The 14,394-nt window shown below is 51.4% G+C and overlaps 1 long non-coding RNA gene across 1 annotated transcript; it reads left to right on the top strand.

Annotated features, from left to right (window-relative positions):
• The first annotated feature begins 730 nt into the window (after positions 1–730).
• On the top strand, positions 731–3,855 carry LOC149851775 (uncharacterized). The gene is made up of 2 exons (XR_016439545.1): positions 731–840; positions 3,436–3,855. It is a non-coding gene; the product is annotated as an uncharacterized LOC149851775 (long non-coding RNA).
• The last annotated feature ends 10,539 nt before the right edge of the window (positions 3,856–14,394 follow it).

The following is a 14,394-nucleotide window of genomic DNA, read 5'->3' on the forward strand; positions in this document are numbered from 1 at the left end:
CGTGGTGGCAGTGATGGGAAATGCGGAGTATGAGCTCTAGCTGCTGCTGTCCTGCGCGTGTCCACTCCCCAGGGTGCACGGCTGCCCTCTTACACCTCTTGCAGGGTCACTAGATGGAGGCTTGTAAAGGGGCCCAACTTTCCCCGGAGCCCTCCATGTATGGCACTCGAAGTCTGAGGACAAAGTCCCCGAGTGTGGAGCGTGGCACTGAGCTCACTCTTGCATCTTTTTCTCCCCCTTTAGGACATGAGGAGCACGCTGAGCAGGTAGGTGGCTCCACCTTGCTCCCCATAGAGGGAAGGGTCTCGGGGACAATGCAATGGGCACATCCCTGCAGCGCACCACAGCACGGCAAGTGCTGGGACTGTCCCTGAGGTGGGAAGGATGAACGTCCCCCTCTTCTCCTCGGGGAAGTGATGTCTTTGGGCACTGGTGGCCTGAAGACTGCAAGGTGTAATCTGGGCCTTCCCGCTCTTGTCCCTAGGGAATAGTCCTGGCTGACAAAACTTGAGCCAACTTCCCGTGAAGTCTCAGCTCCTTTCTGATGCCAGGAAATGTCCTGGGTGTTTCAGAGCTGAAGAAAACCTATTGGTTCCTGCTAGGGGAGCTGCCACTGCCACCACGGGCAACTGGTCAGTCTCCAGGTCCCTCCATCCACCCAATGTTTATACCATGAAGCTGAGCTGCAAAAAGAAAATCAAATAACACAGACTAGTTTTTCCCAGGTCAAGAAGGAGCAGTTCCAGCTGCCAGAGGGGATTTGCCCACAGCTGGAAACAAGACTCAGCATCTTGTCTGGACAAGCGCTAGCTCTCCAGAAGACTTTGAAGAAGTTTCAAGGTACTGAGAAGGGGCTGTGAAAGGGAAGAGGGAAGTGTCCTTGTTGAGGAGGAGGAGACAAGCAGTTGGTTTGAATTTGGAGACAGCATTTTTTTAAATTGTGTAATAAATTGAACGTGCTGGACTGATATCGCTGGTCGTAGGAATGAAGACACGAGGCAAGGGCCTCTCTCTGCCTTTGCACAAGTCGCTGATGAACCAGGGCTCCTCTGGGTGCCCCTTTGATCCGGGTTTAGAGGTGCAGGGCCCTGCAGCTCCAGCGCTGCTCAGCCTGGGCACCTGCAGCTGGGGTGGTGGGAGCTGCGGGGCCCTGCCCCACTCCGAGCGAGCCCCCAGTGCCTTGTGTCAGGCCACCGAAGTTAAGAGGTGAAATGAGACATGGGGCAGACTGTCAGGTTTGGTTCCTGCTGGCTTGACCCCAGGGAGTGCAGCGGGGAGGGCTCCCAAGGGCCAGGAGAGGAGCAGGGAGGGAGCAGAGCAGGCCGGTGGGGGAGTCATGGGTGAAGCTGCACCTCTGGTGTCCTGCACCCCCATGGGGGCCGCTGGAGCAGAGGCGACTCTGCCTGGACCCCTGGACTTCCCCAGCCGGTGCAAGCCCTTGTCTGTCTCCTCAGCCAGTGAAGAAGACAGCTGTGAAGCTTATCCCCTTCCCACGGGCTCCCCCTCCACCCCACTGCTTGTCCCTTTCTGTTACTGAGTCCCTCACCCCAGTGTCTAAGGGGGCAGATGATGAACCAAGGCTCCTCTGGGCGCCCCTTTGTGCTGGGTTTAGAGGTGCAGCACCCCTGACTGCAACCAAAGCCAGAACTCTGTGGGTGAATCCACAGAGTCCCTGAGCTAGTGCTGGCCACAGGTTGATGACCCCTGCTCTTTAACGATGGGCAGGGGAAAGGACGTTGATGCAGTGCCAAGTTGCCTTTGAGCCAAAGGGAGGGGCTTTTGAGGAATCAGTCTGTGGCAGGTCAGCAGCACGTTGCATACCTCCAACAGCGCTGGGGTTTCAGAGAGTCACTTCTATTAGATATTCTTTCCATTCCAGTGGCTAATTTATAAAATGCTTCCCTTTTCTCATCTGTGAAGAGTGTTTAATTTGCAAGCATTTAATTTATTGCATACAAGAGAGGCTTTTTCTTCCGATGGTGGTTGTTTTCAGTGCGTTTTGTTTGCATTAGACTGATGTCCTAAATGCAGTTCAGTGGCTAGTTTGTGTTATCATCTAATGTTGTGCCTGCTGGGTTTTAGTGAGGACCCAGGTACTAGTCATAACCAGAATACCAGGTACGAGGCAGAACAGGAACCCAGGGCTAGAACAGGGATGTCTAGTGAGTGGGAGGGCCGCAGGTCCCCAAACACACGCACTATGCAGGCTGCCTGCTACGCTGTGCAGTCCATCCACCTGCAACGCTGCTCACCCTGGCATGTGCAACCCCCCACTCCTTTGGCATGCTGTGTGCTGTGTCATGTGCTTCCCCTCCCCACTCCACTGCATGCGCTTTCCCCCACCACTCCTCCCCTACTGCTCTGTGCTGCATTGCCCTTGCTGCACCATGTGTGGTCCATGGGTTTCCCCAAGTCCTCCAGCCACAGGTTTCCTCCACTCTAAGCTGTAGCACTCCAGCCCTCCTGGTCTCCAGTGGTAGCAGTTGCAGAGTGATGGAGGGGACGGCATCTGGACTGGGACCTGGGGGTCACTGAGCCAGATGTGGCCTGTGGGCACCCAGTTGGACAGCCCTGCACTAGAAGATGAAGCCAGACACATTCATACGAAAAGGCACAAAGATGTAACAGTGAAGATGACTGACCATTGGAAGAAACTCCCATGGAAAGGAGCAGATTCTGTGTTCTCTGCTGAGTCTATGTATAGGGCTGAGAATAGAAACCAGGAGTCCTGACTTTGCGATGCTCTTTGTGTGGTTATAATTATACAGATAATCTTGGCTTATGTTCCACCAATTTACAGTTGTTTGTAGCTGGATTTCATTACCAGCTGAGAGAGGCTCTTGTAAAGGAGAACAGAGGTCAGGCCTCCTGGGTTTTATTTTCACTTCTGGGAAGCTAGCAGTCAGAGCTGATCGTGCTGCTGTCTGATAATTCTTATATACATTTGTATCATGTATAATTCTAATAATAATAGTAGGATTATCATTTTAAACTCCCTAATGAATGAATTAAAATGATTTTAAAAGAATTAAAGGTTGTTAATCCTGTAACATACAGGGGATTTATGCAGAGAGAGAAGCTATATGTCAATTCAGTTTCTGTTAATGAGCAGAAATACCGCATACAGTATGAGGTGTATAGTCTCTACTCGGCGTGAAGCTAATATACACTCTTTTTTGTAAGAGCAGCAATAGCACTCCTGTGTAACTGAAGAGTAACAAATGCATCCAGCAGTACAATTATGTACAGTCTTTAAATCCTGTTAGAAAGAGTACACAGGCTGTAATTTATTATTTTCACTGCGTCAGAAAACTCGCATGGTTTAGGTGGTCGGGAGTGGTGCAGTCTGGACTCTCTGGGGTTCTCTTGCCGGCTCCAGTGGGTTAGAGCAGCGGGTCTGGGAGCCAGGAGGCCCATCTCTGTCTGTCCCTGCAGCCACCTGGGAGCAGCACCCTGAAACAGCAGAGATCAGTGCCCTGCAGAAGGCACATCACAGCAATGGCCAGCACAGCTCTGGTGAGGAAGAGGAGGAAGAGGAGGAGATCTCCAGCTCTGGGGAAGAGGAGGATGAGGAGAAGGACCGGGATGCTGATGAAGAGGAAGAGGAAGAGGAGCCAGCTGTCCCCAGTGGAGTTGGGACCAGCACCCCAGGCCAGCCTCAGCCCAGGAAGGTGCCCAAGGCAAAACTCGCTTGCAGAAATGCCTTTGCTTTGTTGGGGGAGGACGAGTGTTAGTGCCTCCCCCTAACGCTGGACACATTGAGAAATGGGGAGGAGGCTGGGCCCAGCCCCAGCCCCACAGTCATTCCCGTGTTACATAGCCACTGTATATGAATAAAGGTGACATTTATTTCCAGCCCCTGCCTCTCTTGCTGGCTGGGATGTAGCAGCCTCCTCCCTGGTCCTCGGGTCATCCCAGCCCTGTCCCCCATGCTGCAGCAGACCTCTGGAGGAGAGCGTTGGTCTTGCGTAGCGCAGAATTTCCGCCGTCCTGGCAGGACTCGCCCGGCCCGATGTCCTGCCTCCCTGGCTGCGTAGTCCAGTACTCTGCCCCTGCTCATGGCTGCTGCGGACACGGCACTCCATGAGCACTGGTGAGCAGGCAGCTGTCTGTGCACTTGTCCATCCCCACGTGCTGGCACTAGGATGTTGCTCATGGAGAGGGGCTGGGAGACCTGGGCAACTGTCTTTTCCTGCTGCCCATGGCTTCTCCACTGCAAAGGTTAGTGGGTTGAAAAAGGTTTCCCACCGGCAAATTGGCTGCCTCTAGGCCTGTCCTCGTGCTCTCCTAGGTTGGGTCTATTGGAGTACAGGGGCAGAAGGTGAGGTTTATTTTGACAGACGGAGAACTCAGTTGTGGGGCAGATGCTATAATCTGTTCCACCTCATCTCGACCAGTGTTAGTGCTGGGCTGTTGGCAGGCCACGTCTCTTCAGGGCTGCCACGTGTGAGGCTGCTATTAGCCATATGAAGGAGATTTAATGAAGTACGAACAACAGCTTGCACAACTAACAGGCACACTTGAAACAGCTGCCTTAAGTATAAATGGGGATTTGGCAAGAAGCAAGGATTGTTTGGGTTCGTCTTTCATTGGACCAGCTGCATGGTTGGCATAAAATTAGACAAGCCAGGGTGGCGTGTCGTCTTCCTCCCGCAGCAAAGTACCACGTGCGTTTGACCCACAGCTGCAGGAACTTGGTGGCTTTCAGTGCTAGTCCTTCGAAACAATACTGGCTGGGCCCTTTGCCCCCAGGTTGTCACTGCAGTTTGCCTTTCCAGCTGGCGTAAACTGCACTTAGATGCAAGTCCTTCAAGGTTTCAGGCCTCACCAAGTATCTTACACATGTAAGTGAGCAAAATACTAGAAAAATCCTAGGCAAAAATCAGGTTATTGCTCAAATAAGCAGCTTTATGGTCAGTGTATTGGGCTTGTAGGGGCTACCTAGTGGTCCTAAAAACCCAGTGAAGGTACCAGCTGCTGGCCTGTGAGAGAATGTCAACCGCCCCCAGCTAGTGCAACAGTCTGTCCTGTTTAGGAAGGACTGGTACTGAGCACCCATGTGTGCAGTTCATGTGCCAAATGTCCCCGCCTACCAAAGCCACAGCCCTTTGGTTGCTTTGGGGAATGACTGGTGCCTGCTGAAATGAGATCATTGATGATACCACCAGTGCCAGCCCTTAATATACTATGCTGAAAAAGGGGGTTTCCTGGAAATGGAGGCCACAGTGTTTCTAAGTGATGGAAACACCTCATAGGCTCATAGAGAAGTAGGGCTGGAAGGGACCTCCAGAGGTCATCTAGTCCAGCCCAGTCCATGAGGTAGGATCATCCCTAGCCAAACTATCCCATACAACCTTATGCTAAACTCTGTAAGACTACCATCAACCCTGACACAACACAGGCCTAACACCCTAACCTGCTATAGGAGAGTTATGCATATGGTTAATGGTTAGAGATATGGAGAACAGGCCCTATGATGAGAGGCAGAGAGGCATGGATTTGTTCAGCCTGGAGAGGAGAAGGCTCAGAGGACTGGGTGGCAGCCTATCAATATATAAAAGGTGCATATCAGGGACTGGGAGAACATCTGTTCGCCAGGGTTCCCCAGGGGAAGACTAGGGCTAACGATCATAAATTGCTAGAAAAGTACTTTAGTTTAGACATAAGGAAAAACTTCTTTACAACTCAAGTGTTCGGGGTCTGGAATAGACTCCCCCACCCTGAGTGGTTCAATCACTCTGGATATTTTCAAAAATCCCCTAGATGCTCACCTTGCTGGGGTCATCTGACCCTAGCAGTCATTGCTGCCTAAGGGCAGGGGGGCTGGACCTGATGATCTCAAGAGGTCCCTTCCAGCCCCTAGCATCTATGAATCTATAAATAAAGGAGGGGAACCATGGCAGGCAATGTCCTGCTTCTGTAAAATGTTGTCAATATTTGCTTGAGAAGTCCCAGGTAATGCCCTCCCCCGCGCTACAGAGGGAAGCAAACCCCCATAGTTGACACCAGTCTGGCCATGGGGTAAAATTCCTGCCTGACCGCAGGGACAGTGATCGGTCTGATGCTGAGTGGAGGGCAAGACCCTCTAGCCAGGAACCTCTGGCTTTGCTTCTAGCCGGGGAACTGTCACATACCAGATGAACTCTAGATATCAGGAAGCACTACTTCACGGTCAGGGCAGCTAGGATCTGGAACCAACTTCCGAGAGAGGTGGTCCTGGCTCCTACCCTGGGGGTTTTTAAGAGGAGGTTAGATGAACATCTTGCTGGGGTTGTTTGACCCCAGTACTCTTTCCTGCCATGGCAGGGGGTCGGACTAGATGATCTACTCAGGTCCCTTCCGACCCTAGAAACTATGAAACTAAGTCCCGAATCTTAGCTATAGCCAGCATCTAATGCCTCTGGGAGGCTTAAAAACACCCTGACACATATAGCAGCAAAAAGGGAGGGTGGGGAGCAACCAGCAAGCCCAGAAGCAGGGGGAAATACCCATGGTAGAGCATAGGCATAGCTACACCTAGATTATCCCTGACCAGTGGCTGTGCAATCTTTTGAATACCTGCAGTGTTGGAGAGTCCACAGCTCCCTCGGGCAGCTATTCCACTGCCTCACTGTTCTCACAGTGGAGTTTTTTCCGACACCCAAGCTAAATTTACTTTGCTGCGACTTCAAGCCATTGGTCCACCTTATTAGTACCGAAACCTGCCTTAGTGGCAACACCGGCCCCAGCATGCCCAGCTCGCAGGGCCCCTTTGATTTCAGATTTGGGGGCCCGGGATTGCTGAATGACACAACTTCCTGTGGAAATAACACCCAGTGCTTCTGCAGGCAGGGTCAGCCCAGGGGCTGAGCTCCAGGAAAATCCACATGAAAGGCAAGCCCTGGCTTTGTGTCAGGCCTGTTTCAGCTGCTTTACGGACTCAGCACTATTTGTTCTTAAAGCATCACGCACCCTCTAAAACCCTTAGCAAGTGACACATTCCAGAGGGTCACGTCCATAACCCGCCGTTGCACAGTGGACACTAGTGTTCATAGGCAGAAACTCACAAATGAAAACCACTAATGAGCCCTTAGCCTCCAGATTGGGGCACGTGGCAGCAGTATAGCCCCAGCCCTGCCCTGCCCTGGAAGAGAGAAGTAGGGGCAGCTCCTGCTGGGCAGAGCTGGAGCTGGAGAGAAGGGGCCAGGGCAGAAAGTAAAGGGCTAGGGGAGCTGAGGGTAGAGGGCCAGGTACAGGCACAAGGGGCAGGTATCACTCCCAGGCCCCACAGCGCTCCTCACCCCACCATCTTAGCAGACCGGGGGATACCAAACCAGTCCACTTCTGATCTGCCCACACCAGCTCTACACACTCCCGCTCTACACTGCCCGTCATCCCATCCTCACGTCTCATCCTGACAAGTCAAGGGCGAGGGTCCCTAGTGGACAAGTCTGTATTCCACCTTGATCCTGGGAGCCCCCAGGGACCTCAGCTGGCAGCCCCTCCATGCAGCTGTTGCCAGGGGTGTGTATCTAGCCTGGGTCATGGACACCCCCAATACATGCCTCTTTTACGAGCAGACGGAAACCCTGGCACGTGTGTACCTGGAGTGTGCCAGGCTGCAGCCCCTGCACCACCTCCTCCAGGACCTCTTCTTCAGGTGCTGGCCGCTCTGTCCCCCTTGCCTGTTCATTTAGGCACTCCCTGCCCAAGTCCCGGGACTTCCTAGTCAGCCTCCTCCTGGCCCTGGCCAAGGCGGTGGTGTATCTTCCCAGGAAGGAGGCTCTGGCCAGGGGGGTCCCAGGGGACTGTGCGGCCACTTTCCTTTCACTTGTAAGATCCTAACTCTGGGCAGAGTATCGCTGGGCCGTGTCCGCTGGATCCCTGGCATCACTTGAGGACCAGGGCACTGTCCAGGCCTGTGCGAGTAGGCAGCTTTTCAATCCGGCTTCGGATCCGGATGCTTCCGATGCCAACGGTCCAATCCAGAGCTCCAGACCGAGTTTCCACTTCGATCCGGCCAAAGTGGCTCTGAAGATTTGGAGCCGCCTCGGTGATTTGGCCAGAGGGTATAATGGGGAATCAATGAAATATCTATAACTGTGTTGTTTTTTGTCTGATTTGGATGAAACTTGCAGGGGTGGTAGCCTCTGCTGAGAGCATGAGGCCTGCCAAGTTTCAGGAAGATCAGTGCAAGGGTTTGGGGGGATCTGTACTCCAAATTCTTGAAAGCAAAACTCCTGTAATGTCCATGTTACACCACAGGGGGGTGAAAACTGCAGAGACGGTGGCCCCTGCTGAGGCCACAAAGCCTGCCAGGTTTCAACAAGATTGGTGCAGGGGTTCGGGGGAAACTGCACCTCAAGGTACAGACAAGCAGAACTCATGACTTGGGTGACACTGTGTGTGTTAAGGCGCAGCAGGGTGACAGCTGCAGGGATGGTGGCCCCTGCTCCGGCCACGACGCCTGCCAGCTGTGGAGGGGATCAGTGCAGGGCTTCTGGGTTCTGGGACCCTGCGCCCCTAAAATTAAGGGGGAAAAAAAGAAAGCTTCTTGGACCAAATCAGTTCCAAATTCTACTGCGCAGAGCTCAATCGTTCAAGCCTGTGTGGCGCTACCACCGGCAGTATCCTTTCTGCTTGACTCTGGGTAAATTCACTTACCAAGGGCTGCAGGGTAGGAGCCTGCCTGAGACTTACAGAGGCTGCAGCGCAGGAGCCTTATACTATCGACCAACTCCTCCTGGGTGTCTTCCAGATGTCCTGGGGCCTGTTTTATTAGGGGGAGATGGATGAACAATTTTAATGAAAACTGGCGACTGGACATTGCTGATCCCCGGAGCCTTCTTCCATGCCATAACCCTCCTCGTCCACTACAGAGTGGATTTCACCCTAATCCTTCTGGAGGCAAAATCTGGTAAACCAAGACATCCTCTTCCCCTTGGATCTGCGTGGGAGGTGCAAGGTTGGGTGCTCGACCTGCACAAGGGGTCTTCTTAGGAAGCACCATCAAGGAGGCATGAGAGACCAGTTGCATTTTCATGTCCTGGGAAGCCTTAATCTGTAGGTGACTGGGTTGAACTTTGCAGTGATTGGGAAGGGGCCCAAGTAGCTGTAGTCCAGTCCGGTGGGGAGACGCGCAGGCAGCAGGTGGGTAGCCAAGTTTATCTCCCACTGAGAAAGCCAGTGCATCTTGGTGATTCTTATCTGTAAATCTCTTGTAAGTCTCCTTAGCAGCGTAGAAGTAATTGGCTTACTTGACTAGAAAAACAGACAAAGACCAGACGTGCTGATACTGCTTAATTCAAATGTTCTGAGATAAGGAATCTGCATTCCTGCATTCCTTGGGTTATCTTGATATCTTGCCCTGTGCATTCCTGCATGCCTTGGGATAGCCCTATGCATAGATAGTTGTTTAAGTAAACTTTCTAAGTTCCTGTGTAATTTACTATTGTTTTGTTTCTCCAAGGTGCATTTTTTATCTCTTTCTCTGTCTTTAGTATAAATATGCTTGTAAACTTAGAGAGTCTGAGAAATCTTTTGAAACAGACAGGTGGGTGATTCCCCTTGCTGTATGAAATCCTCCCTGTGATCACAGTATAGCCCTAAATAAAGAAAAGCTGGCTCTGCCAGTTCTGATTCAACCACAACGCGAAGTTTGATTTCTTCCACAGCAGCATCCACATGTTCCTTTAGGTCTTGTTGGGCCTGGTGGTTGTGATTCACCAGATCAGCTGCAGCTGGTGAGTGAGAGGACTGGGAGGGCAAGAGATGAATGTTGGGGTGGAAACCATATTTCAGAATAAAATGTGACAAGAGGTTTGATTTCTATCCATTTTAAGAGCTCTTTCCAGAAGTGGGAAATGAATTGAGGGGCACAGTCCCAGCCTTCCCTCCATCCGCCCAAGTAGTTATTTGGTCAAAGTTCAAGTTCTTTTGACATTATTTGTTCCTCATAAAGCCATGCTGGTCATGTCTCAGCATCGGGAAGAGGAAAGGCTGATCATCACAGATAGGTTTCCTTAGGATGCCCTCCAGTAACATGCCAGGTATTGAGGGAAGGCTAGCCAGTCCCTTGTTCCCTTGTTGCACTTAGAAGCCAAATTGCTAACCTAGTGCTTTCTGAATTGACACAACATGTGGTTGATGAAGAGCAGAAAGGCTTGCTTTAATAACTACCAACAAATGACAGAAAAAACTCTTCCGCAACATAAAATAAGCTTTTAGTCCTTAGTATTATCTTAGCTGCTCAGAGATCTTTGCCCAATGCAGGCAGGAAGCCTTTCCTGTACAGCCTCAAAGCCTGGGCCCTTCACTTGCTGGCTGGGTGGCAGGATAGCTTCTGGTCTGTACTGTACACACCTTGCTGGCAGTTCTGTATACTTCTTACACTGTTTAATTGTATATCTTCCAAGCATTTTTCATTGAAGATTGGCCAATTCAAGTCAGAACAAACAGGGAGGAAAAGGTCCATTATCCTATCACAACTGTTAATTGCCTGGCTCCTGTCTTGGCTTTGTCCAGGTGTGAAGAGTGCTGTTCTGCTGCAGCCCCCGCAGTTATAGGTCAATCATAGATGATGAGTTTGAGTGGTCCAGCAGAATCCTTAGAGGTGTCACCAAACCTGTTTTGGGGTATTTGTGTAGCACTGGGCCAAATTTGCAGTAGCGTGTATGGGTGATCTGTTTACCAAACTCCAGACATACACTGACTGGTCCACACATGTATAACACCTTACACATTAGATGTTTATTGGGAGAAAGGTGAGCTGAGTGTGTTTGTCACCTACAGGGCATCTGTCCTGTATCTTTTACAAGTTTCTCTTGAAATGCATATTTAGTCTTTTGTCTTCTTTAGCTGCTAGGTTATTTGAAACCTCTTAGGAGAAGTATGTAAGCATGTGTGGGGGTTTTGTTTGTGGTAAGCTTTGTTTCCTCAAGTGCGTATGCCATTTCCTGTAAGCTTTAAGTTTCAATTTATAGAAATGAAAGTAATGCTAACTTGAAAGGCTTAGTGACCTAATAAGGACAAATCTAAAAACTCCAAGCCCAATTAGATCAACAACACTAAAAAGACAAGCAGACAACCACCGCAGATCAGAGAAGCTGCACAGGACACAGGACGCAACCCCGGCACACGGACAGACGACCTGCCCACCTCCCGCGAGGCAGCCTGCAACTGCTGATTCCTTCTCTCCGGCCCGAGCACGGCTCACGATCCTCGGGGACACCTGACCCGTGAGGGGTTATCTGGTAGCCCACCATAGACTTGGACTTTGCGTGCACGCTTGGCTTGCGCTCGGACCGATAAATGCCACTTGTGTTTAATGGCTTAAATGTTTGTTGGTAGGATATAAGATTTTGCTTTTAACTTTGTGGGAATCTTTTTTATCTTGGTGCCAAACAATAAATACACTAGGTTCACCCCCTTTCCACCAGTTTCCGAATCTAATCGCTGCATCAGCTAGTCTGTCGCTGACAGAAAACATACAAAAAACTAGAACTCTTGGTTCCAAAATGATACCTTTTATTTATTTATTAGGATAATTGAAATGCATGTGTATTTTCCTTGCCTTTAGTGGCTCATCCTTTTCTTTAAAGGGCTTTCTTAGGTACACACACGTGATGAGTGCATCAGGCCTCTGCCAACAATTTCAACTACTTTTAATATTTTATGGCATGGGTCTGGTATTTGGTACCACAAGCACTCCACTGTCTCAACACCTAATGGGTTGTAAGCCATTAGCAGAGTTTGATTTCCTTGTGGCCTTCTTGTTGCTGCAATCCAGTCTTGCCCCAGACATTGGCATGCATTTTTGGGCAAGAGACACTGTCCAAGCTTTCAGTTTTCATGTGCAGCACCCTGGGTCCACCTGCTTACACTTTTTAAAGAGGGGCACTACACTGGCCCTTTGCCAGTCCTCTGGTACCTGACCCATGTCCCATGATTTCACAAATAGTATTGCCAAGGGCTCCAAGATCACCAAAGTAGCTGTTGAGTAGCTCCACCTTCTGTGCATCTTTTGATAAGAGTTCGCCCTGGCTAGTTAACAGAGGACCTCAGCTTCCTTGCTCCTTCTTTTCTGGCCAACCCACTCATGGACCCCCTTCTTGTCCTCAGCCTCCTTGGCCACGGGCAGATCCTTCTTCAGCTCTGTCTCCTGGTTTTGGCCCTGCAGGCTCTTGCTGTTTCCTGGTACACATATTTGCTGACATGTCCATTCTTCCATTGTCTGTAAGCTTTCCTTCCGCATTTCAGGCATTTCAGCAGCGCCCTGCGCAGCCACATTGGTCTCGTGCCATTGCCTTGTGTTCCCGTTGTGTCCAGGCAGTTTCTTGTTGGGTTCCCGCTATTATACCCCTCAGAACAGGGCAGGGCAAAATGGCCACTCTGGCCAGCAGCCAGACTTGATTTCCCAGAAGCCTCTGCCCTCATGGCTGGGGCCAGTCTCCATGGAGACCCCAGCTGCAGCTGCCTTGAGAAAGCTCAAGGCTGGGGTTGCCATGGAGACCAGCCCCAGCCAGGCTGGCAGGGCACACGGCAGAGCAGGGCAGGGAGCTGCTCCAGAGCAATTGGGCTCATGCAATGAGGGCAGCTTGCTCCAGAGCCAGGGCAGAGCCCGGATTTGCAGCCCGCCTGCTCCGGGCAGGGGTGTACAGGCAGGGGATCAGGGCTTTGCCCCTGCTCCAGACCAGGCTGTCGCTGCTGCAAGGAGCCAGGGCAGGGCTGCCTTCTGCTGCCTGTGCCTCCCTACGTGGAGCGCGCGGGCTGCACATCACAGCTCTGCCAGCTCCTTGCAGCGGTGACTCCTACGTTTCACTCAGTTTGAGATAGTGGAAGTCCCCCATTCTACTGCTGTGCATAGGGACGATGTACCATCCCTTTAAATAACACGCAAGCCATCTGAGAGTGCTCACTGTGCCCTACGTTGGATCTGACCCTTCATTAGCATTGCTGTCTGGTGCTGGTGCCTAGCCCTGTGCCCCAGGTGAGTTCCCCACACCGCCAGGGAAAGCCTGAGAAAGAAACGAGCACACAGCTCTTTCCATCAGCATCTCAGAAAGTGCCTGAACATGCTTCTACTCAAAACATTTTAAACTAAAGGCACTTTCTGGGCTTCGAGCAGCCTGCTGACTCTCAGACATCAGTGTAATGGCTCTGCAGATACACCCTTTATTATACATTGAAGGGGCCTAATTCTCCTCTCCTTCACACCAGTCTGGCATCAGCACTGGACCACTGACTTGAACGAGTCCTCCCCAGGTTTCTAACAGGGAAAAGAATTGTGTTTAAATGGCCGCAGTCATTTCCCCTGCCACAGCAGGACTCCGTTCCTCAGGACAGACCTCCATTTCTGCATACGTGCAGCCATATTGACTCCTCCAACAGACATTCATGAGACAGACCTCTGCCACTTTCTGACATTGGCACTGGGGTCAGACACAGACTTTGAGGCAGAGGCTGCATTTTGTGGACACACACACACACGCACACAAGCATAGGAGGGGAACTGATGTAAAGGCTTTCATTGTTCTCACCCCTGCCCCTGCATTTTTTTTTTTTTTTTTTGCTTTTTTATCAGTGAAGGACAAATCTTGCAACCTCTTACACAGGAGCAATGCTACTTGCATGAGGTTGTGCCATTGGGTCTGATTGTCTTCTCCCAGTAGTTCTACTAGGGATTTAAACGGAGTGACTCCTGCTTTCCACCAGTATGAGAGGAGGCCTGGACCCACTGAGACAACCTCACACGAGTGAAGTTAATGAGAGTGATGGGTAGCCGCATACTTAGGACCTAAAAATACAAACTTCTGGGGGCAGGAGCCTTGTTGTCGTATTTGATACAAAGCGATGTTTTGACGGAAGGCAAGGGAGGAGCTAGAAGAATCCCCCCAGGGTGGAAAATGTGGCATGAAGTGCTGGAAGCTCTCCGCAGCCAGATCCAGCCCGACCTGGGCCACTGCTGGACAGTGACATGAGGGTCAGGCCTGCCTCTGGCAGGCCTGGATTGGGCCTGGACTGTCCCCCTGTTCACCCCCACCTGACACATCTAGATAAGAGCCAAGATGTCCCCATTCCTGCTGCCCTCCCCCCTCCCACTCTCACCGCCCCCCCACATTCAGATTGGGGCCACGGTGATCCCCCTCCTGATAGATTGATTAGGGTTGGGCTGTGCATCCCCCCACTGCCAGATAACACTCCACCATAGTGGGCCCGCATACTGGATTGATCCCACTTGGTGGATCCAGCTTCAGACTGACCTGGCACCGCTCATCTGGCCCATGGAGAAAATGGTTGGGCATCACTAGTATAGAGCAGCGATGCCCAACCTTTTGCCTCCATGAGTCGAATGAGTGGTGTGGGGTTGGTCCAGGGGCCAGATACCACACATCCTAATGCAGATGTGTGGAGCCA

Source organism: Crocodylus siamensis, unplaced genomic scaffold (assembly GCF_052110815.1).
Source record: "Crocodylus siamensis isolate JL-2025a unplaced genomic scaffold, ASM5211081v1 HiC_scaffold_220, whole genome shotgun sequence".
NCBI classification, from domain to species: Eukaryota; Metazoa; Chordata; order Crocodylia; family Crocodylidae; genus Crocodylus; species Crocodylus siamensis.